At 45.4% G+C, this 21,585-nt stretch overlaps 1 protein-coding gene across 26 annotated transcripts in view; it reads right to left on the bottom strand.

Moving 5' to 3' along the window:
* Epb41l3 (erythrocyte membrane protein band 4.1 like 3) overlaps positions 1 to 21,585 on the bottom strand; it is a 233,803-nt gene that overhangs the window by 145,427 nt on the left and 66,791 nt on the right. Inside the window, exon 1 of one of the 26 annotated variants that reach the window (XM_029471177.1) lies at positions 4,734 to 4,921. The exons of 23 other annotated variants lie outside the window; for them this stretch is intronic. The gene's annotated coding sequence lies outside the window, so the exon portion shown is untranslated. Of the gene's footprint in view, positions 1 to 1,660; positions 1,797 to 4,733; positions 4,922 to 21,585 lie in introns of those variants that run through there. 2 more of the 26 variants (XM_029471195.1, XM_029471179.1) reach the window with 2 other exon arrangements.

The raw sequence follows: 21,585 nt of genomic DNA, 5'->3' as shown, positions 1-21,585 counted from the left end.
ACACACACACACACACACACACACACACACACACACTTTTCCTCCTTTTCCATCACAGGCAGGACCAGTACCATCTCCCAGCACTGAGATACTTCAGCTTTTGCCCTGCTTCCACCTGCTACCGTCCCTCTGAATGAGCATCCCCCTACACTGATCCTCCCAGAGTTGGTGGGGAAAAGAAACAGAATACCCACAGCCCTCCCCTTGAAGTCACCATCATCCTCCGTGCTGAACACCTCTCAAGCATGTTCTTCTCTGATACAGCAAACCTGCCGGGACCTGCACAGTTTAAGCTACAGCCAGGGAACAAGGTGGATACGCAGAGGATCTTTCTATTAAAAATAACAGCTGCATATATGACCAGGTACTTCGGTCTTGTGCACAATAGTGATGCTTTTCAAGCATCTCGTCATAAGTAATATGTCATAATTGTTTCTTATTTGGTTGCATACATACTGAATGCATCAGGAGTTAGAACTGTTTGGTTCAGGGATAAAAACCCAGGAAGAATGAATCCTAACCCATACCATGCACTCAATCTAGTATGATTGGAGGAAAAACAATAATCACAGGGAAAAATTTAAACAATGCATTTGTTTTCTAGGCTTAACACAAGACTACCTCCGTGTGTGTGTGTGTGTGCGTGTGTGCATGTGTGCATGTGTGCATATGCTTATGTGAGTGCACATATGTGTGGTTTGTAAGAAAGTCTGCAAGAACAATGTATCAAAATGTCAGTGATCTTAAAATTAAGTTGTCAGCCTTTCTTCCATACTGCAAATTACAAAAGAATTAGGGGTTGGGAGCTAATAGAAGCTTCCAGTCCTGCAGTGTGCAATTTAACCAATCATCGCAAGGTCTAAAACCACAGTACCGAAGACATTTCACCAGTGATCTGCGGGCCTAGCACCTAATTTAGACTTCTCTACCTCCACTGTTCTCAAGTCTTTTTCTTCTCTCTGCTTCAGGAACGTGTCCTGGAATAGCCAAACCTTTGAGTAGGAACCACCCCGACTTCCCACACCGCTACCTCATCAAGGTGAAATCATGGCAGTCATCTTTGCAAAGACCCAGACAGAAGACACCCGAGACTGATGTGTGGCTCTTCCCTCTGCCCTGATGAGATCACACTAAGTTCATAAAAAGCAGTGAATGTACTTTATAGGCTATGAGGTACGTAGAGTATAGGGGCACTCGGGACCTGAGCGTCCTCTGATCCCCTGTTAGACCCTAATTTGGACCAGACATGTCTCCACACTAGAATTCTACAAGGATTAAAATGTCAAATTACAAAATAATATCAGCAAATAAAGCAAAGTTAGAATGGAAACTAATTACCCACAAATCATGGCAGATAGCACCTACATCTGTGAAGTCTCTAGCTTTTCTATTTTTCCCCAGTTGTGAACAGCAAGCACATTGCGTCAAACCACAAAACAGCATTGCCAACTCAGAAAGTATAAAAGATACTAGATACTTTAAAGACGGCACTAATAACCTAAAAATAAAAAAATTAAGCATGATATTGCAATAGTACAATAGTGCAAACAGGATGAACTACAGACAATAAATTTAAAAACCTGACTTGTGGAACCCCACAGTATTTTCTTATGGGACAGAAATATCCAAAGATTTTTACTACTTTACATCCATACGATACCTTGTTGTGCTGTTTACGGTGAAAGGCTTCTGCAGGCTTCGATGGGACTCCAATGCTTCTGCCTGCCCCACCCTGTTTTCCTCTGAGCCATAGTGATGTCATAGCCCCAGCCCAGCAATGATGTCACTGTCCGGGCCCTGTTTCTGGGGACATAATCCTTTATAACCAGGACAAATGCAATAGCAGTGGAGCCTTTCAAAGGGCCCCGAGTGTCTGATGAATTCCCATCAAATGAGCAACTAGTGGTGAGTCTTCTGAAAGGAAGGGGTGCTGAAGGTGAACTTGATTCTTGGCTCTCAGTGGGGAGTCTGTACTCCACCCTAAAGCTCACAGAATTATGAAAGACGACCAGAGTACTCTACTTAAGAAAATTCTCTTCGCTATACTTGAATTCTCACCGGAAAGAAAAGATTTCCCAGGCTACTCTTGGAGTCAACTTTCACTGCCATGGAAATCACCGATTCCCACCTATCAATTGTAGAATGCCTCAGTGTAGGGGAATGTCAGGGTGGGAGGACAGGAGTGGATGGGTAGGTGGGGATGCACCCTTATAGAGGCAGGGGTAGGGGGTAGGGGATAGGGGGCTTCCAAAGGGGAGACGTGGAAAGGGGCAACCATTTGAAATGTAAATAAAGAAAATATCCAATCCAAAAGGAAAAAAAAAAAAAAAAGATGGCTGCGCATCCTACAAGCAAAGAAAGCACTGATGAGCCAATCCCTCCACACTAGCCTGAAAGGACAGCATTGACAGCTCTCCGAGGTCACAGGTGGTCACCTCACTCCTACCTCAGTGCACCCTTAGTGGCTTGGCCATTGGACTTAGGTTTTCTTATAATTTATTTGTGTGCATTGTTGTTTTGCCTGCATGCGTGTCTCAGTGAAGATGTTGGGTCCTCTGGAACTGGAGGAATGGATGGTTGCGAACTGCCATGTGGGTGCTGGGAATCGAACCAGAGTCTTCTAAAGAGCAGTCAGTACTCTTAAGCACCGAGTCATCTCTTCCAACCCTGCCTTTGGACTTTTAAAAAAGCAACACACACACACACACACACACACACACACACACACACACACATACACACACACCCCAGATCCAGTCAGAGAAGTAAACCTGAATCTTGTATATCCACAGAAATCAAAGTTGGCCTTGGTTCAAGGACCCAACGGGGACTGGCGAACGCACTCTCTAAACCATATTTATGCCTAAGGAAATTCTCTAAAAAATTAGATGTAAGTATGTCATTGGGACACTGGCCTTTGCCCCGTAGCTCTACAATCCTCGGCCTAAAGGTGTTTACAAGTGACAGAGGCCACTCTTCTGGTTTCTGATAAAACCTCTCGGAACACATGCTCTGTTTTTGCAAGAACTTGCTGTGCGCGAGGCCAGTTCATGCAGTGGCTTGTGCTTCTAATTATCTAGCTTTTTTTTTTTTCTAGACCATTGGAATAATCATAGTGTAAATAATTCAATATTCACAGCCTTCAGCTTATTCCATCGGGGTTTTGGAAATTAACAAAGGAGAGGCATGCTTCTTCAATTTGGAAATTATTTCCTCTCACAATAACTTTGTTACTCCTAACAAAGGTTTAAAAAGTTGATGCCACAATGACCATGCAGTTCAAAGACAGCGGTAAAAGCACCGGGCAGAGTCATCAAATCCCCTCCTCCCCCCCCTCCTCCCCCTCCTCCCCCTCCCCCTCCTCCTCTGCAGGTTCACTCCTTCGAAGCTGCACTTAACTCTAATGGTACTGCATTCATGGCCTCCTGATATACGTGGAGTTCCATCATTTTTGATTCATGGGGGCTTTAAAAGGCAGTGTAAGGTGCAAAAAGAAATTTCTTTTGATCGCCGGATTTGATGAGTCCTTTACTTGGTTAAGTTATGCTGCCAAGAGTAACCCCCAGAACATCCGACCGCCCCACAGATCCCGAAACGGGCCCCTGAAAACCCCAGCCAAGGATGTCTGCAAAAGCAATTCCATAAAGTAATGTAAAAAAGCTGAAACGCCAACTTAAACACGTAATGGAAGCATTGCGTTATTAGCAGGATTGCCTGGCCCTCTCAGGACTGCCCAGCCTCCATGCTTAATTAATACCACATGTTCCCTTTATCATTCGATTTGTTCTGTAGCACTCTTCCCAACTTGAACCCTGGTCTGCAAAGACGGGAAGGTAAATCCCGCCCCCGACCCCCAAGAAAACTTCAGATCAGTACATCTAAAAGGAGAAAGAAAGAGCAAGAATGTTCCCACCAGAAGGACCACACTTACAATCTGCGAGGTAACCACACCCACCGCATTGCAGAAGCTGTGAACTTGGCACCCGGTGCAGGGGGTAGGGGGAAGGGGAAGAAGTAGGGCGCGATTAGAGAGAGAATCCGAAAAAGCAAGCCCTCCCCCCAACCCCGGGTGCAGGAGCCTGGGTGCACCAGCCACAACTATCAGGGACCGGAGTCCTGCGGTCCCCAGCCTCCCCACCCCGACTCATCCAGGCGACCCGCAGTCCCGAGGGCGCCAGGTGAGCCGCGCCCGGCCGAGTGCTCGGCTCTGCAGGCCGGGGCGCGTTCCCGCCCGGCGCAGGGAGCCGTCCCAGGGTCGCGCGGCCGGCAGGTGCCCAGGCCCGGGGCAACCTGGCTGGCCAGTAGCCGGCCCGAGGTCGCCCGCCACTCGGGGAAGAGGCAAGTTACGTAAAAGCGGCCCGCCTCGCCCTGGAGCCAGGATGCTCCGAGACCCGCCGCGCCCGCCCCGGGCACGGACGCAGCGGCAGCCGCAGCCTCGGGGACGCACAACCCCTCCCGCGCACAGCCCCCGGCCTGGCGCCGCAGTGTTTTTCCCCCCAAGCCCCGCACGCTCCGAACATGGCGTCTCAACCCCGTGTTCCCCGCCGATGGCTGGAGAGGGGCGCAGGGCCCGATCGCCCCCAGGGGCCGGAGCTCAGAGAGAGGCCCCCAGGGCGGAGGCCGAGGTCGGCGGGCGCAGCGCAGCGCAGCGCACCGGGGCCCCCAAGCCCCACGCGTCTTGGAAGCGAGCCCCCCTCGGAGCCCTTCGGCCCACCAACGGCAGAAAAAGTTACCTGGGGGCGGCGGGAAGGCCGGGCGCGCCGCGGTGTGGGGACCCGGCTGGCGCTGGCGTCCTGCTCGGCGGTGCGCAGGAGACTCCGCGCGGGAGGAAGCCGCAGCCCAGGGCTCCCCCGCCCCCCTTTGCAGGAGGCACGGAGGCTCCGCGGAGCTGCGGCGGGGCCCACGCCCAGACTCCGAGCGAGGGGGGCCAACCTCGTCCTGGCTTCCCTCCCGCGCGGGGGAGGGGGCCGCTGCAGTTCTTCAGGACACCTAGGTTGAGCAGTCCTCTAGAACCTAGCTTTTGGGGACCGCGACCGAGTCAGCTGCCAAGAGCAGTAGCCTTTGGATTTACACTTGGATTATTGCAGGGCCTCTGGGTCCCCTCTTCTCCCTTTAGAGATCCCCGTGGGGAGTGTGGCTTCTCTCTCTCTCTCTCTCTCTCTCTCTCTCTCTCTCTCTCTCTCTCTTTTTCTTTTGACCTTCTGGTGAGTTCTCTATTGCCTTGGGGACTGCAGTATCTCCCCCTCTCCCTACCCCCAATTTTGAAATTGGAAGTGTGTTAATACAGGTTCAGGACTCCAGATATTTAAGTTCACAGTGAAGACAGGAGTTAATTAGAATGATAACTAGGTTTTGTGTCTGTCTGCAGCTCCCTCCTTCCTGGGAGCTACAAAGCTTAAGCTGGGGTGTGTGTGGGGACACACACATACACATACACACACACACACACACACACACACACACACACACACATCCTGACTTGATTAGTTCTCTGGTCATCTCACACTCTCTGGGGCTCAAGACACCCTGGCATATTTCTTTAAGACTTCTAAGGCCTTTCTCAAATCACCTAGTCACTGGCCTGAAGCTGAAACTCATTAAAGGAGGGAAAGAGATTAACAAACTATTGAATTTACTAATGGATGGCACAGATAAGATGCAACATAAATGTCTCCAGCAGGGATGAGTGGTGGCTTACACTGAGCAGGCCTGGGGAGATGGGGAGGCATGGCCAGGGAATCTAGAGTATCTACAATGTCAGTAGGAAAGGGAGGGGACATCCAGTTGCCTTGGCTGGAGAGGAGGGGGCTTTGATACCTCCTATGGGAGAGAAGGTTAGGAAATTATGTTACTGGTCTGCTATGGAGTTTAGGGACTGTGTTTTCTAGATGTGCAGCTCTGGAAATTAAAATTTTGAGTGGAATAGTGGGGGGAAAATTTTTTTATGGCACTGCATAGACTGTAGAGTAGATAGGCAGATTCCAGGCTGCAGAGAGGAGGGGCCTATGGTCCAGACCCAGGAGCCAAAGGTAAAAAGGACCTAGAGTTCTTTACATCTAACAACATGTAAGGGTTCAAATATCTAACAGGCATGAGGGCCACTTGTGTTTGTTTTGAGACATGTGTACCTGTCATATGTGCACATCTGTGGCTCTGTTCCATAAATCCATGAATGGAGGCAGTGTGTGTGTGTGTGTGTTTGTGTGTGTGTGTGCGCGCGCACACACCTTCAACGAAGGTCCTTTCCTTGAAAATGGACAAGAACAAACTGTATCATTTACAACAAACACAAACTCAGCAATATCCTTTGAGACCCAGATGGCTCGGAGCCTTTCATTCATTTTGATGCAATGTTTTTGTGATTTAAAAAAAAAAAAAAAGTTGAACGCAGCCTGTTCTCTCCATGACTCATGAATCCTCGTGGATAAATCAGGGATGGCATGTGGGTGACTACTCTCCATGGAGGAGGGGAAAAAAAAAAACAGTAGAATGCTAACTATTCTGTTTGAAAAGTTAGGAATACCTAGCTAATTATCCTAACAATCTACAAGTTCAAGGACTGCATTAAGAGTTACAGAGGTAGCTCAGTTGGTAGAGAACTTGCCTAGAAGGCAGGACACCCCAGGATTGATCCCCAGCACCACACACACCTCACCAGGCAGTATATCACACACCTCACCAGTCAGTATATGCTGGGTCCCTAATCTCAGCACTCAGGCAGGAAGAGCATAATTCAAGTCTTCCTCAGCTACGTGGCAAATTTTAGGCTGGCTTGTCTCAAGTCATCTCATTCCCCCCCCTCCCCCGCCCAAAGAATTGGAGCAAAATCTGATCCTTACCAAGTTGAAATGGGAAGCTGGGTAGCAGTTGCTCTAATTTCCTTTGGGCACAACCGAGACTATCAGCCACTACTTTTGTGTATCTAACCCAGATACGGAACGAAAAGGAATGCCAAAACAGGCAACTCAGAAGCAGACCTTTGCTCTCTTAGTTCTTAACTTGCATGTGCTCAACTGAACAGTCTCTGCCCTGCCTTAATACTATCTTGCAGGAGCCCTTGGCAGTCATCTCTGTCTTCCCGCAGTGCCTCACAGAGGACATTGCAAGTCAGAACCCATATTTTTGCTAAGTGAATGAATAGATGTCGAATATTGGCCTATGCTGCCTCTTTACATTTAGGATTCAGTCACCTTATGTAGGGGAAACAGCAGGGTATTTTCCAAACTCCTTAAGCTTCCATATTCTAGGATTCTATAAAGTTCAAAAGGCGCCATGGACTCGGGGAGGAGCTAGCTGCGAAGTGCTTACTTTGTAAGCATGGGGACCTCAGTTTGGTCACTCAAAACCCACATAAGAGATCCAGTCGTGGTACCATATCCTGGTACTATCAGCACTTTGAAGATGGAGACAGGACTTGAAGGAGAAACAGCTAGAATCATGGGTGACTTCCAGGCCTATCAAAGACTCTTATCTCAAAAAACAAGGTAGAGCAGGCATATAAGGAACAACACTCGAAGTTGACCTCTGGCCTCCACAAGCACACACACATGCACATGCACACACCCACCTACAAATAACATATCATACCCTAATACCGACCGAGTAAAAGTAATATATGAATAGCCCATCTAACAATCACTGGACAATAAAATGTCCAATCCTTCCATATAGAAAGGAGAGGGAGAAATAGTAGACAATAAAAGTTTGAGTAAAATGATACTATCCGTCACAGCTGGATCAACCACAGCTGGATTTGCTTGAATTCTTCACAAATCCCTTTCACTATTGCAGATGAAACAGCTCAGACCTCAGGGAAGCCCTCACTTTTCTAATGCAGAAACTGCTTCTCCAACAAGTTACAGAATAGTGGTTTTGTTAGTCTATTTCTGACTGAGATGTACAGCAATGCTCCCAATTAAAAGCCTTTCACATTGTCTCAGAGCTAGTGGCCATTCTACAGGAGAATTCGGGTTTGTATTTCATGGGATGTTCTGCAAACGTGGATGTCTACAAAATGCAGGGAAAGGTTCCGTCTCGGCAGCTCAGGTCTCGGGATACCCATCCCGTTCTCCTCCTATACAGTCAGGCTTGCTCTATAACATGTTTATTTTATGCTTCCTATAATTGCTTTACTGCACATAATATGTATCACTGAAGGCCAACAACCAGGCAGGAATTCAATCCATGGTGTGACTGTAGGAATGCAGCTTATCTCAGATACAAAATGAAGAGGCAGGGTTCCCCACGAAACTCTGTCCACATGCAAACAGCAGTATAAGGCCGATTCCTTGGTACTCACAGCCCTCTACCACCTGAACAACAGTGATTGCTCTCACTTGATACCCAAGTTAAAGCAAACAGAATTTTTAGGTTGCCTTGGCAGCAACATTTGTCAGCTTCATGAACAAGATAGCAAAAGAAATCTGACTGTTGACCCTGTCTGCAGATCTTCCAGACATGAAGAGGAAGGAAGACTGGAGTTGGAGCAAACCCCAGACGTGCTGCTTCGTTAGGCAAACACACCATTTGTTCTCAGTTGTTCAATTTAAGCTGCAGGCTTAGTAACATGTTAACGGCCTTTGAAGAAACCAGTCGAGGCCTGCTTTGCCTTCATAGGAATGCCGGGCACCCGAATCGCATATCAAATCCTTGAAATCAGGGCACAGGTCTTTAGTCACAGCATTACCGGAGACCGTGAATAAGAAATCCAAGGGTGAATGCATAATTCAAAAGCAACAAGCATCTCCTTCTGAAATGGGAATTCATTTAAGAGTTCCTAGTGTCTAAATATTCAGAATAACGCTAAGCTTGTAGCTCATTAATGCTTCCAGATGCTGGCTCCATCGTGATTGTGTGCATTGATCAGTGTGGAGACTTGATAGATGCATAACACAGATGGAAGGCATGATTCTAAAACCACCAACATCTACAAATGCAACACAAAGTGTACCAAAAAAAAAAAATGTGAGCATTTGCAAAGGAGCAAGTTTTGACATGCTAAGACACCATTAACGGTAGAATTCCGTACTTGTCTCCTTTCCTCCATACTTACAGAAGCTGAAAGTTGGGTTAGTGCACCTAGTGTTTCACTTTATTAAAACACACCCTTATAATTTGATTTCTCTGAATGGTAGAGCTAGGTCTCAGTCCTTTTAAATAAAGTAACTCCTAACAATACAATGGTAAGAGTTATTTTAACACCCAGTTCTTTGTAGAGATGAAATACTCAATAATTTTATTCCTCTCTTAAATCATAAGGATCCTTTGTGAGTGTTTTCTATTTGAGAGTCTGGTATATAGTATAAAGAATGAAATTGTAAAATGTAAGAGATGGGAGTTGGAAATGTGCACTTTAATTCCATTTCCAAATAAAATAAATATACGCAGAATGTTTTACTCCTGGGAATTCTCTGTTTAAGAAATATTAAGAATGGAAGATGGTAATATGTATTTACTGAATTCAACTCCCATACAGATGACTTGCATCAAACTGTTCTGAGAGGTTTAAGGTTTTTAATCATTTTTTCTACCCTTGCCACAAAGACACAATAACAACACCAGCAAGCCTCCATGACTCTCATGAAGTTGTCAATACTCCTCATCACCAATTCTGTTTCTTTCAGTGGCCATCAATAGTTAATGGAGGAGTGAGGAGCAAGAGGCATCCAGTAGCTCGCATGCCGACTTACCAGCCACCTTTGGGTTTACATTGCCCTCTTTAGGCAAGCCTGCAATGGTGGCTTAAAAGGGAGTCAGCTTTGTGTCTTAATTGGTTCCTGATGTCCTGGACTTTCTCCCCCTTCCCTGCTCACTGCCTGTTCTTGTCCAGTATGGGCCCACCCTGAAAATGTGATTTCATTATAACACACAGCTTCTAGAATGCTCTCAGAATCAATGAAAATGATGTACAGGATGTCTGGGTCACTTGACATCAATTTTCGGGGCATTTCAAAACAACCTGGTTGCTTCTGCCCTCATCAAGATGTGTATCAGGGATGTATCTGAATATTGAAGACTTGCTTCCAGATGGTAGAGATTGGGAAGAATATCAGAGTTTCCCAAACTCAACTGTGGACAAACTACTTTTTGATCTGTTTGTGTCTCAGGACCAAACATAATCACAGCATTTATGTGAGACCACCTTGAGTCTGACATATGACTAATAATGAAATGGTTTTGGGTAGCAGCCCAGACTATGCAAATCAGATGTTGGGTAACAGTTCACCTGAGCGATTATAAATCACTTAATCTTGACAACCACTGATGTGGATGGCCATGGGGGTCCCCATGGGTGACAGATGTTTCACAGAAACATAAAGGAGCACAAAGTGTAAGAACTTTGCATACTCATATGAACACACACACACACACATACACACACACACTATCTGGACTGGAACACCCTCATTAAGACCCAAAGATGAGGTATGCCTACAGCACACACACACACACACCCCACATATACACACACAACATCCACACACAACATATACACATCCACACATGCACAATATTACATGCATACCATATACACACACCACATACACAAACACACACATACACACACACCACATACACACATACCACATGCACAAACACACACACCACATGCACACACATACACACACATACACACACACCCCACATACATACACACCCCACATACACACACATATACACACATACACACCCCACATACACACACATATACACACACCACATACACACATGCACACACACACACCACATACATACATACATACACCACATACACACATGCACACACACACACCACATACATACATACANACACCACATACACACATGCACACACACACACCACATACATACATACATACACCACATACACACATGCACACACACACACCACATACATACATACATACACCACATACACACATGCACACACACATACACACCACATATACACACAAACACACACAATCTGGAGTGAAAGAGCCTCATTAAGACCCAGAGATGAGCTATGCCCATAGCACCCACACTATCCAGTCAGTTCACATTTTCCAGAAGAGCTATTGCTTGGATCTTGTCCTTGGATGCATCAGCCTGCAACAGCAGTTCATTAGCAGTAAGTACAGCAATAAATAACAATGAGAGATTGTTCTGTTCCCAGCCTCAGCAATAATTGCATTAGAAGGCCATTTATTGAAGATTGCAATAATGGTACATCACTCACCTTAATTTCCAAGCACAGGAAACATCTTTACAGAATTACCAAGAGGTGCCACATTGAGACGGGCAATCAAGGACTCGTTTCTGGCTGTTTGGGATAAGTCTGGCATTTGACTGATTGAAACCCAAGAGATAGATTTACCTAGAGTAACACATGCTGGGTTAATGTACCCAAAGAGGCATTTCTCATGCTAACCAGTGACGGACGAAGTTAGGTAAACTGATGAGAGGTTACAACTTTCTCTCCAAAAACGTAGCACACAGAATTTTCATGAAACAATGCTTTCAAGTCAACATGATATTGGTTTTTCTCTATGAACCTTGTGTTTATACATCACTTTAAAGCACTCTTTGGTTTTATGAAAGGACCCGTAAGCATTAGAAATCAAGGTCTAATTTTATACCTCTGTGTTAAGACACAGTGTGCGGTACCAGTAATGTTCTCCTTGTTCAGGCCACATCAAAGAATTAAGATTTGGCTCAGTAAGTGAGGATGAATCATGGTTGCAATGTGATCAGGGGCTGATCCTGCCACTGTGCCATTTAAGGATACACCAGCCACTACCTGTTAATGCTCTAAGGGACTCCTCTGGCTACAGGGTATTTGGGCAAGAACATCCATAAAACGTTATCCAATACAGAGATGAAAGTGCTCTTCAAGAGTCTGTCACCCAGGAATGGGGCTTTTCGTGCATTCGCACGCTATCTGCAACAGTGACTTGGAGTCTGAGTTATTGGCGATACCTGTACATGTTATGTGGTGAAAACCCTGCAAGCTTTGCCTATTATAGGTGGAGATACATCTGACATTGTGGTGGTGCTCTCCTCTAGGGGTCTAAAGACACCCTCTTCCTCTTCCCTGAGAAGGACCTCTCAGACCCTCCAACCAATCTGATTTGCTCAACTTACTGTTGCTCAGACCTAGGCTTTACCAAGTTAACTTAGGTGGCTGGATGTGACAGTGTTTGAAGTCAAGGCATAAATACTCAGAATGGAAAACCTGAAAGTTTTTTTTTTTTTTACTGGATCCTTCTGAGGCATCACAATGTTGGTTCCTAAAGTGTATGATTGTTAAACTTCAAGGAGCATATATGTACACATTACATTCTTATGAGTACCATTATAGTTGATAGGCAGAATACTAGATAATGTTAGGATCTATAGGCGTCAGATTTTGACTTTTCTCAACATCATCATCCCTCAAAACCTCCTTACATTTTCTGTTCAATGAGATTAGAGCAGTGCTTCTGAACTGTGCATCCACAGAAGAATCCTGTGAGAAACGTCCTGTAGCAGCTGAAGTAAATTATTGTGGCTGGAGGATGAGCATAAGTGGTATATGGGAACATTCTCCCTATGTGGTACACACTTGGAATGTATTACAAAAGTTTCAATTAGGAGAAGTTTAATACAATGTGGACATGTCATGAATGATCTTAAGTGTCAACTCCACTGGGCTTACATCGACCAAGAAACACACACCTCTGTCTAGGACTCTAAAGTTATTTCCAAGTAGGCTTGACTGGAGAGCGAAGACTCACTCAGTGTGGGTGCCACCAACCCAGGAGCTGGTGTCCCAGACTCTAGAGAAAGGACAACATAGCCGAACATTCTCTCCACTCCACAACTGCAGATACAATGTATCCACCTGTGTGGTGCTGTGCCTTCCCTGCCATGATGAACTGTACCTTCAAGGAACCAAAGTAAGCCTTCCTTCCCTGAGCAGCTTTTGTTAGATACTGTGTCACTGCAATGATAAAGGGAACTGACTGGGTCTCACCAGGTAGCTCTACTGGTCCTTTGTCTGTGCTTCAGAGGTTTTTGGTAACAGTGAAGAAATGCTCACTAGTACAGGTATTCAGTGTGTTTGCTTAATGAATGGAGAGAGGGAGGGAGCGATGGGTGGATGGATGGATGGATGGATGGATGGATGGATGGATGAATGAGGCAGAATTATAAAATATGGGACTCTGAGAGTGGTGACTCTAAGAATGGAAAGAATATAATTGTGGCGGTGTGATGCCCAGGACTGAGATGAGACACAGACGATTCAAAAGGGAGAAACTAAATACAATGGTAACCGTTGATGTTTGATACAAGTGTGTGCAGAGCTATATGAGACACATAGGAAGCATCTATTTAACAATGGTAACCGTTGATGTTTGATACAAGTGTGTGCAGAGCTATATGGGACACATAGGAAGCATCTATTTAACAATGGTAACCGTTGATGTTTGATACAAGTGTGTGCAGAGCTATATGGGACACATAGGAAGCATCTATTTAACAATGGTAACCGTTGATGTTTGATACAAGTGTGTGCAGAGCTATATGGGACACATAGGAAGCATCTATTTAGCTGTAGGAGAAACATATGATACACACTGAAACCAGGTTCAGTATTGAACCCAATATAAGCTATCGTTCCTGTAAATTTAACTGTGGTGAAATTTAATTTACACATTAGACGAAGTAAGAGATGGGCAATAACAAAATTAAAGTATAAGAATACACTGTAATAAAAATGCAAATGGAGTCTGTTCACCTCTCTCTCTCTCTCTCTCTCTCTCTCTCTCTCTCTCTCTCTCTCTCTCTCTCTCTCTCTCTCTCTCTCTAGCTTACTACCCTCTAATCATCCTTTTCTTATTAACTAGGGGTAACCTAAGCCTTACAAGGGAAGCTGAGGGTAAACAGGGCTACTATACATTGCTTCCAGCTAATCATCCTTAGAAGTACCCCATCCTTGCTCCAAAGATAACCCAGGTGCTACCTGCCGGGTCCTTCATTACACACCCAGAAATGAGCAGATCTTATATACTGAATGTGTAGACGCCCTGTGCATAAGCCACTGGGCCATTCTGTAACAACTGGGGCATTTGACAAGCACTTATCTCCTCAGGACAAAAGACAGCATGAAAGGATTGGAGGGGACTGTCTTTGCTCATGGGCACAGACCGTGGAGATGACCGCAGCAGTGGAAAAATATCAGATCATCTGAGGCAGAATTGTCCGAGCTAATATTAGTTTTCATATCAATGGTTGCCATGGCAATACCTATAAAGATTTAGAAATGGTCAAGCGGTTCACGGTTTTAAAGAGGCTGCTGAAGTAAAAGAAATTGTGACCCACTTTTTGTCCTTAAGTTCACTCATTTCATGGGCTCCTGTAAAACAGCTTGCTTCTTTTCCCTGTCCCTGGCGTGCCTAGGGAAGACCCAAGGTAGAGCCTGCCATTTGAAGCTTGAAGGATCTCTTCCCATGTGGTTTTTGAATTAAGGTTTGGCCCCATGGTTCTGAGCCTTCTTCCAAACACCACCAGGCCATTCATGCGTCTGCATCCCGATCCCCAGCCTTTTCTTCTAAGAGGACACTCCAGTTTTCGGGCCTCACTTTCTTATCACTTTCTAGATTTATTACTTACAACCAGCCTGCTTCAAGCATGTTGGAAGATGGCTTGGTGTCATATATCATAACTCCTCAATCTTCACAGATAGACCACCAACTCTGAAGGACTTACGCACACTACCGTTTTCCTGCCTAATAAGCCTAGCACATGGATGATAAAGAGGAAAAAAAGTCCTCAAACCAGGTGCCATACATGGTGAGAGCCGAGAGAGAAGAAAAGTCACTAATCCTGGGTCATGCAAGTTTGAAACTCAGGTGTAGTTTGTCGCCTTGACACACACTCGAGGCATTTGACAAAGAGGGACTCGCAGTAGAGAATATACCTCCATATGACCTGGCTGTAAGGCAAGCCTGTAGGACATTTTTTAAAATAAGCGATTGGTGTGGTAGGGCGGGTCCCGGGCGGGTCCCGCCCACTGTGGGTGGAGTCACTTCTGGGCTGGTGGTCCTGGGTTCTATCAGAAAGCAAGCTGAGCCAGCCACAAGCAGCGAGCCAGTGAGTAGCACGCATCCAGGGGGCTTTGGCATCACTTCCTGCTTCCACACTCAAGGCCTGATTTTCCTCTGTGATACACCTGGAAACGTAAGATGAAAGAAACAGACCCTTTCCTTCCCGATTTGATTTTGTTTCTGGTGTTTTATCACAGCGATAGTAACTCCAACGAAAACAGATGTCTTCCTATAACTTTCTTCTCCCCAACCCTCTCAGCATGGCCAGGACCAAGGCCTTCAGACTTTCCCTGGTACACTCTGGATCTGCTCATATCCAGACCCGAGCTGCACCACTTTCTCCTCTGGTCTCCTGTCCAGTTCCTCCTCACATGAATGAGTTCTCTGGTTACAAAGGAGATGCTCTCACTTAGGCCTACAGTCTCCACGTCCTGCCCTCCTTGTAGCAAAGACAGCATTCTCCAATGCTGAGTGCTTCCTTCCTTCACTCCAGTCAGCAGAACCACCTAGCCATCTGCTTTTTCAATGTCATGAAGGCCATACCTCATGGAGTGTGCCACCTCTGCTTTTCTAAGGCTACCACTGCACTTGTGCATTTGGGGACTATTTGACAGGGCACTTCCTCCTTCATTAACTGGAAGTTCTCCTTAGGATTTTGGGATACTTCTGTCCATGTCCACAACCTCTACATGGCCTGATGTGTGTGAGAAGCACACTAGATGCTGTTGAGAGACACTGATGGGTTTCCGTCATTGAAAGCAGTACAGTATGTCCAGCCAGGGGTCAGTCTGCAGAGTTGCTGGCCAGGGGCTCTCTACTTGTGCTGCATACAAAGGGAAAAGCAAGCCTGCAGACAGGAGTCAACAGGCTCGGTAGATTCTGCTCACATAATCGAGGCACACAGCAGACACTCAAAGATCCAAATATTTTCCCTTATCGTTTGCAAACATGGATGGGACACCTGTTCTAGAGACAGGACAGGACAAGAAAGGACATGACAGAACAAGACAGGATGGGATAGAACAGGACAAGAAAGGACATGACAGAACAAGATAGGATGGGGACAGAACAGGACAAGATAGGACAGGGCAGAACAAGACAGGGCAGGACAGGACAGGACAGGACAGGACTGTTAATAGTGCTTCAGAAACCCAAACCTTGCCACTCTTCTTAGCTGGATTGGGGCAGTGTTGAAACACAGCCCCTAAAGGTCAGAATAACTATTCTTCACCCTGGCTTTTGAAGTCAGGTACCAGTCCACTCCCACATGTCCTCCCCTGAGAACCAGTGTGTCTAATCATGACTGGAAAGCCCAAGCCTGAAAGTCAAAAAGACTCTGGTTTGATGGTCCTTCATGGGCTGAAGAAGCCTGGCACAGACAAGTTTCTCTGCCTGTGGAGCTTGGGAAAGTCTGAGCAGGACTCTTGAAGAACCCAGACACACCAGCTCTTCTCCTTGCTCCCATGCTAACCTTAGCTGGCCTGCATAGTCTAAGCTTGCTTTACCTGTGTTCTTGTTGTCTACCTCATTGACTAGACCTGCTTCAAGATCATAGAGAGGGAGCTGGAGAGATGGCTCAGTGGTTAAGAGCACCAACTGCTCTTCCAAAGGTCCTGAGTTCAAATCCCAGCAACCACATGGTGGCTCACAAGCATCCGTAATGAGATCTGACACCCTCTTCTGGTGCACTGAAGACAGCTACAGTGTACTTAGATATAATAATAAATAAATCTTAGATCATAGAGAGGGGTTAACTAAAACAGCTCCCATAGCAAGCACTGGGCTCTAAATGCCACACGGTGCCCCAGCTCACATTAACACCCTACGGTCACTTCCTTCTGTGGGACCAAGGTCTCGAGTTCTTGTTTGACCTCCATGGACACAGAACCCTGCTTTTGACAGTGAGGGGACAGGGCTCTCAACCTTCCTGGGTTATGCGGCACTAACTCTGCCTCACAGGAGAAAAATGCTGAGATACAAGTCAGGATGCCAGGCAGCTCTCGACTGCTCTGCTGACTTGGTTACTTTTGTTTTGTTTGAGCAAGAGAGGCAAATGCAAGACGTGCATCAGCTCAGAGACACCGGGGCTGACAGGGAACAAGCTTGTGAGCCCAGAGGGCAGCGTGCTTTCCCGACCCCTTTGTCCAGCCTCGCAGCCGTGTTTTATCTCACTATTTTATTTTAGGACGAGATCTTGTGTAGTTTGGGTTAGCCTAGAATTTACTTTGCATTCCAGGATGTCCCCAAATGTGTGATTCTCCTGCCTCAGTTTCCCAAGGGCTGGGTACACCACCATAACTGGCAGCCAAAACCATGTCCGAACTATTTATTTGAGAATATTTCTCGACACTACCTAATGCAAATATATCCAGATACATATACTGTTGAAGATGGATCTTTCTTTCTTTCTTTCTTTCTTTCTTTCTTTCTTTCTTTCTTTCTTTCTTTCTTTCTTTCTTTCTTTCTTTCTCCCTTCCTTCTCTTTCTTTCTTTCTTTCTTTCTTTCTTTCTTTCTTTCTTTCTTTCTTTCTTTCTTTCTTTCTTTCTTTCTTCCTTTCTTTCTTCCTTCCTTCCTTCCTTCCTTCCTTCCTTCCTTCCTTCCTTCCTTCCTTCCGTCCTTTTGGGGACGGGGGAAGGGCAACATGGATGAGTGCCAGGATGAAGAAATAAAATGTTAAGCATGCTTAGAGCTTGTTGTCATCCATCAAAAGGAAAACACGAAACAACAACAACCAACAAAACAAATGAATAACAACAACGACAACAACAACAACAAAACCAAAAAACAAAACTACCCCACCTTTGGACTCGACAAGGCTTAGCCGTGTAATAAAACCTTCTTACCCTAGTTTGATGAGGCACTCCCAGACAAAACTCAGAAGTTAGTTGCTTCCAAAAAGCATCAGGAGCACCTCTTTGTCAAAACAACCTCCCTTCATTGTTAAGCACTTAGTAGGTTGACAGGCTTAATAAGTACATAGTAGGTGACAGGTACCCTGTGAGCACTGTACATCCTGTTGTTTAAATGTCAGATCACCACTAACCTCATCATTCTTACCTCAAAAATGAGAAGTTAACCAAGTGGTCCGAGGTCACAACTTGGGAAATGAATTTACTGACAGAGGCGTATTTTCCTTCCCTACTGTGACTGCCTGGCCTCACTGAAATTGTGAGACAAGAGAAATCTCTTGTCTCTAATGGTGCTTCAGTCAGTCAGTTAATCAGCCAGTCATTTGAAGTGACTCCCCACATACCCCACCCCACCCTGCATGTGTTTGAGCACATAGTCCCTACCGGGTAATAGGAGAGGCTATAGACTCTTGTGTGTCAAGGGGCTAGCTGATGGAGTAGGCTGCTAGGGTGGGTCTTTGCAATTATGTCTTATCTTACTTCCCACCTGGAGGTCTCCTTCCATGTCAATGCCATGTGAGAGACTACCACTCACAAACTCCTGGGCTCCTTCCAGACTGTGCCCTCCTCCCTCTTGTGACTGATTTTACCCTCTGAAATGATGGGGCAAAAGAAAGCTCTCCTCCCTCAAGTGCTTTTGTGAGTGACTTGGTCACAGTGACAAGAAGGGAGGCGAATAACACCGTGTGTGAGTTCCCTGCCTCCATATTCACCAATCACAGATAAACAAAACAAAACAAAACAAAACAAAAAACAAAAAACAAAAACAAAAACAAAAAAAACTAAAAAAAAAAAATACTTTTCCAGTGTCATTACTCCTAAACTATGCAGAAAGCAACCATCTACACAAGAATTACATTGAACTGGAATTATAAGTGGTCTAGCTAGGGCTTAAAATACATGGGACATATGTGTTGGTTGGGTGAAAATTCTGTGCCATTTTATAGATGAAGCTTTAGTTCATGTCAATACGATAGCGTGAAGTAGTCTCAGAACAGTATCCCATGGATACCAGAAGAACTAGTGTACTTAAACATCACTCTCTTCTTCCAGGAGACAGCATCCCTTTGAATGCCAACAACTTGCTTTGTCCTTCCTGTTCTCTAAACCCCTTTTATCCTTCACTTAAGTGGGCTTCACTGAGCCCGTCCATAGCACCACCGTGGAAGACATGCAGAGTCCTTTGAGTCTGTGAGAAGAGAGCTTTGGATATGTGCAGCATCCGCTAACGCTCAGAGGAACAGTAACTGAAGCCTTCCAAATGGGAGGCAGAAATGAGCCTAATAGAAGCTTCAGGGCCGGGGGGGGGGGCAGGGGAGGCATCTGTATCCAGGCATCACCATGCTTTTGTGGAGAGATGAAGCACATCATATTTATGAACAGTACGTGTGTGCTGGTTTATTCAGTTACATAATAGTTACACAACACTCAGTTTGTAAGGTCTAGACATCAAGTGCTGTGATTGATAGCAAGAGTAATTATTAGTAATAGTAAGATTAGACCTTACTAACCAGTTAGTTAGTGTTAGCATTCTTTCTAGACTCCGCCTCACAGTTACTGGCAACAGCCAGGTGTGCCTGACTCACTATAAAAGTGGCTGCTTGCCCCCTCCTCTCTCTCTTACTCTCTTACTCCCTTATGCTCTTCCCTCTCTGCCCCTTCTTCTTCCTTTCTCTCCCCATTCCCCTTCCCCCTCTCTCCACATGTTCATGGCCGTCCTCTACTTCTCTCTCTCTGTTTCTCCTCCCTCCTCTCTCTCTCTCTCTCTCTCTCTCTCTCTCTCTCTGCCTTTCTCTGTCTCTCCTCCCTCCTCTACTCCCCTCCCCATTCTCTAAATAAACTCTATTCCAAACTATATCTGTCATATGACTGGTACCTCGGGGGAAGGGATGCCTCAGCATGGGCCCGCAGAAGGCATTCTCTTCCACCTCACCATACCGTGCCTCTACCAAATATATCCCTGGCTTCCTTTTCTTTTTTGATAAAACACAACAGTGAAATTCTTGATGGATTCTTGATTCAGGGAATTGCTGTCAGTGAAGGAAACTACTGAAGCCTTAAAACCACATTGTTTTCATCATACACTGTACCTCATTGTACGGTGAGGATGACAGAGACCACCACTTTATGGGACCGCCTGGGAATCATTGAGCATATCCAGCTGTGCCTAAACTACAATGTGCTGAGCACATTGCCCCATAGGCTCATATATTTGAATGCTTGGTCCCTACCTGGTGGAACTGTTTGGGAAGGATTAGGAGGTGTGGTCATGTTGGAGGAGGTGTGTCACTAGGGGTGGGCTTTGCAGTTTTAAAAGAGCCATGCCAGATCCAATCTCACTCTCTGCCTCCAACGTGCAGATGAAGATGTAAGCTCTCAGTTACTGCTCCGGCACCATGCCTGCCTGTCTGATGCCATATCCCTTGCCATGAAAGTCATGGATTCATACCATCAAACTATAAGTATACCCCCCCATTAAGTGTTTCCTCTTATAAATTGCCTTGGTCAGAGTGTCTCTTCTCATTAATAGAAAATAAGGCACAAATATAAGTTAGCGTTGTTATTAATATCTATAAGCACATTACCTTTTGCTCATAGTCATCTGTAGGAGGTCAGAACAGGGCATTGATCTTTGGCATTGGTAGGCTAACTAAATTTAATTTAATTGGACCACATTAAATATGAGGAGTTTTTGTTTGTCTAAGATTAAGAGTGATTGCTTAGTCAATATCACCATGTCTAAGATTAATGAAAAGATCCTTGAACCTTTCCTATATAAGTCCCAGGGAAGAAATTGTCTGGCGTGTGCTCTTCAGAGCATGAATAAACATCTTTACTTTCTCATGGAAGGCTTTGTCATATTCAGAATGCATGGCCACAGTTTTATAACACTTTTATGACAACACTGTGGGCCAAGAAAATAGAGAAAGTGTTTTCTTGGATCATTAGCCTTGATCTTATTAGGAGAAAATTCCCTCATCAAGAACATTCATGTTATGCAGAAAGAGAAGTATAGACTTGAGAGAGTCTTCTCTGAGCACAGGCGCTCAGAGACCTGTGGTGAGAGGTGGGAGGGCTCCACTCACAACAACCACGAGACAGAACAGGGAAGGCAGATGCCCACCTCGGAGAGAAGGGCAGTCGATTTGGTGTGACTGACATCAGGCAATTTGCCCATACTTCAAGCATGTCATGGATGTGAAGGGCTTTGGTCCATTTATCTGGGATACTGACCACGAAAAGAGCCTTTTAAAAAGAAAATGTCTTCAGAGCTAAGGATGATTAGGCTGTGAACCAACTTGTGGACAGGAAAGCTTATGAAGTCACAACTGTCGGGCATAAGGAAACTTCCTTTCAGCTGCCATCACTCACACAGAATTCTCTTTTGCTTCCCTAAGGACGCCTGTGCAGGCTTGACAAACATCTTGAAGATTTAATGGCCATCTCAGATTCTTTGAACAGGATTTGAGTAAAATTTTTTTTTCTGGTTTTGTTATCTTTTGTTCATTTTTGCTTCTTACTCTTTTTGATATTGGGCATTGCTGGTTAACCCTTGCTAACCTGGTACTCAGAGTGTACCTCAAACTAAGGGAGTCCTTTTCTGCCT

This window comes from Mus caroli, chromosome 17 (assembly GCF_900094665.2).
Source record: "Mus caroli chromosome 17, CAROLI_EIJ_v1.1, whole genome shotgun sequence".
Lineage (NCBI taxonomy): Eukaryota > Metazoa > Chordata > Mammalia > Rodentia > Muridae > Mus > Mus caroli.
The sequence above is the reverse complement of the archived record's forward strand: the minus strand, read 5'-3'. Positions and strand labels throughout refer to the sequence as shown.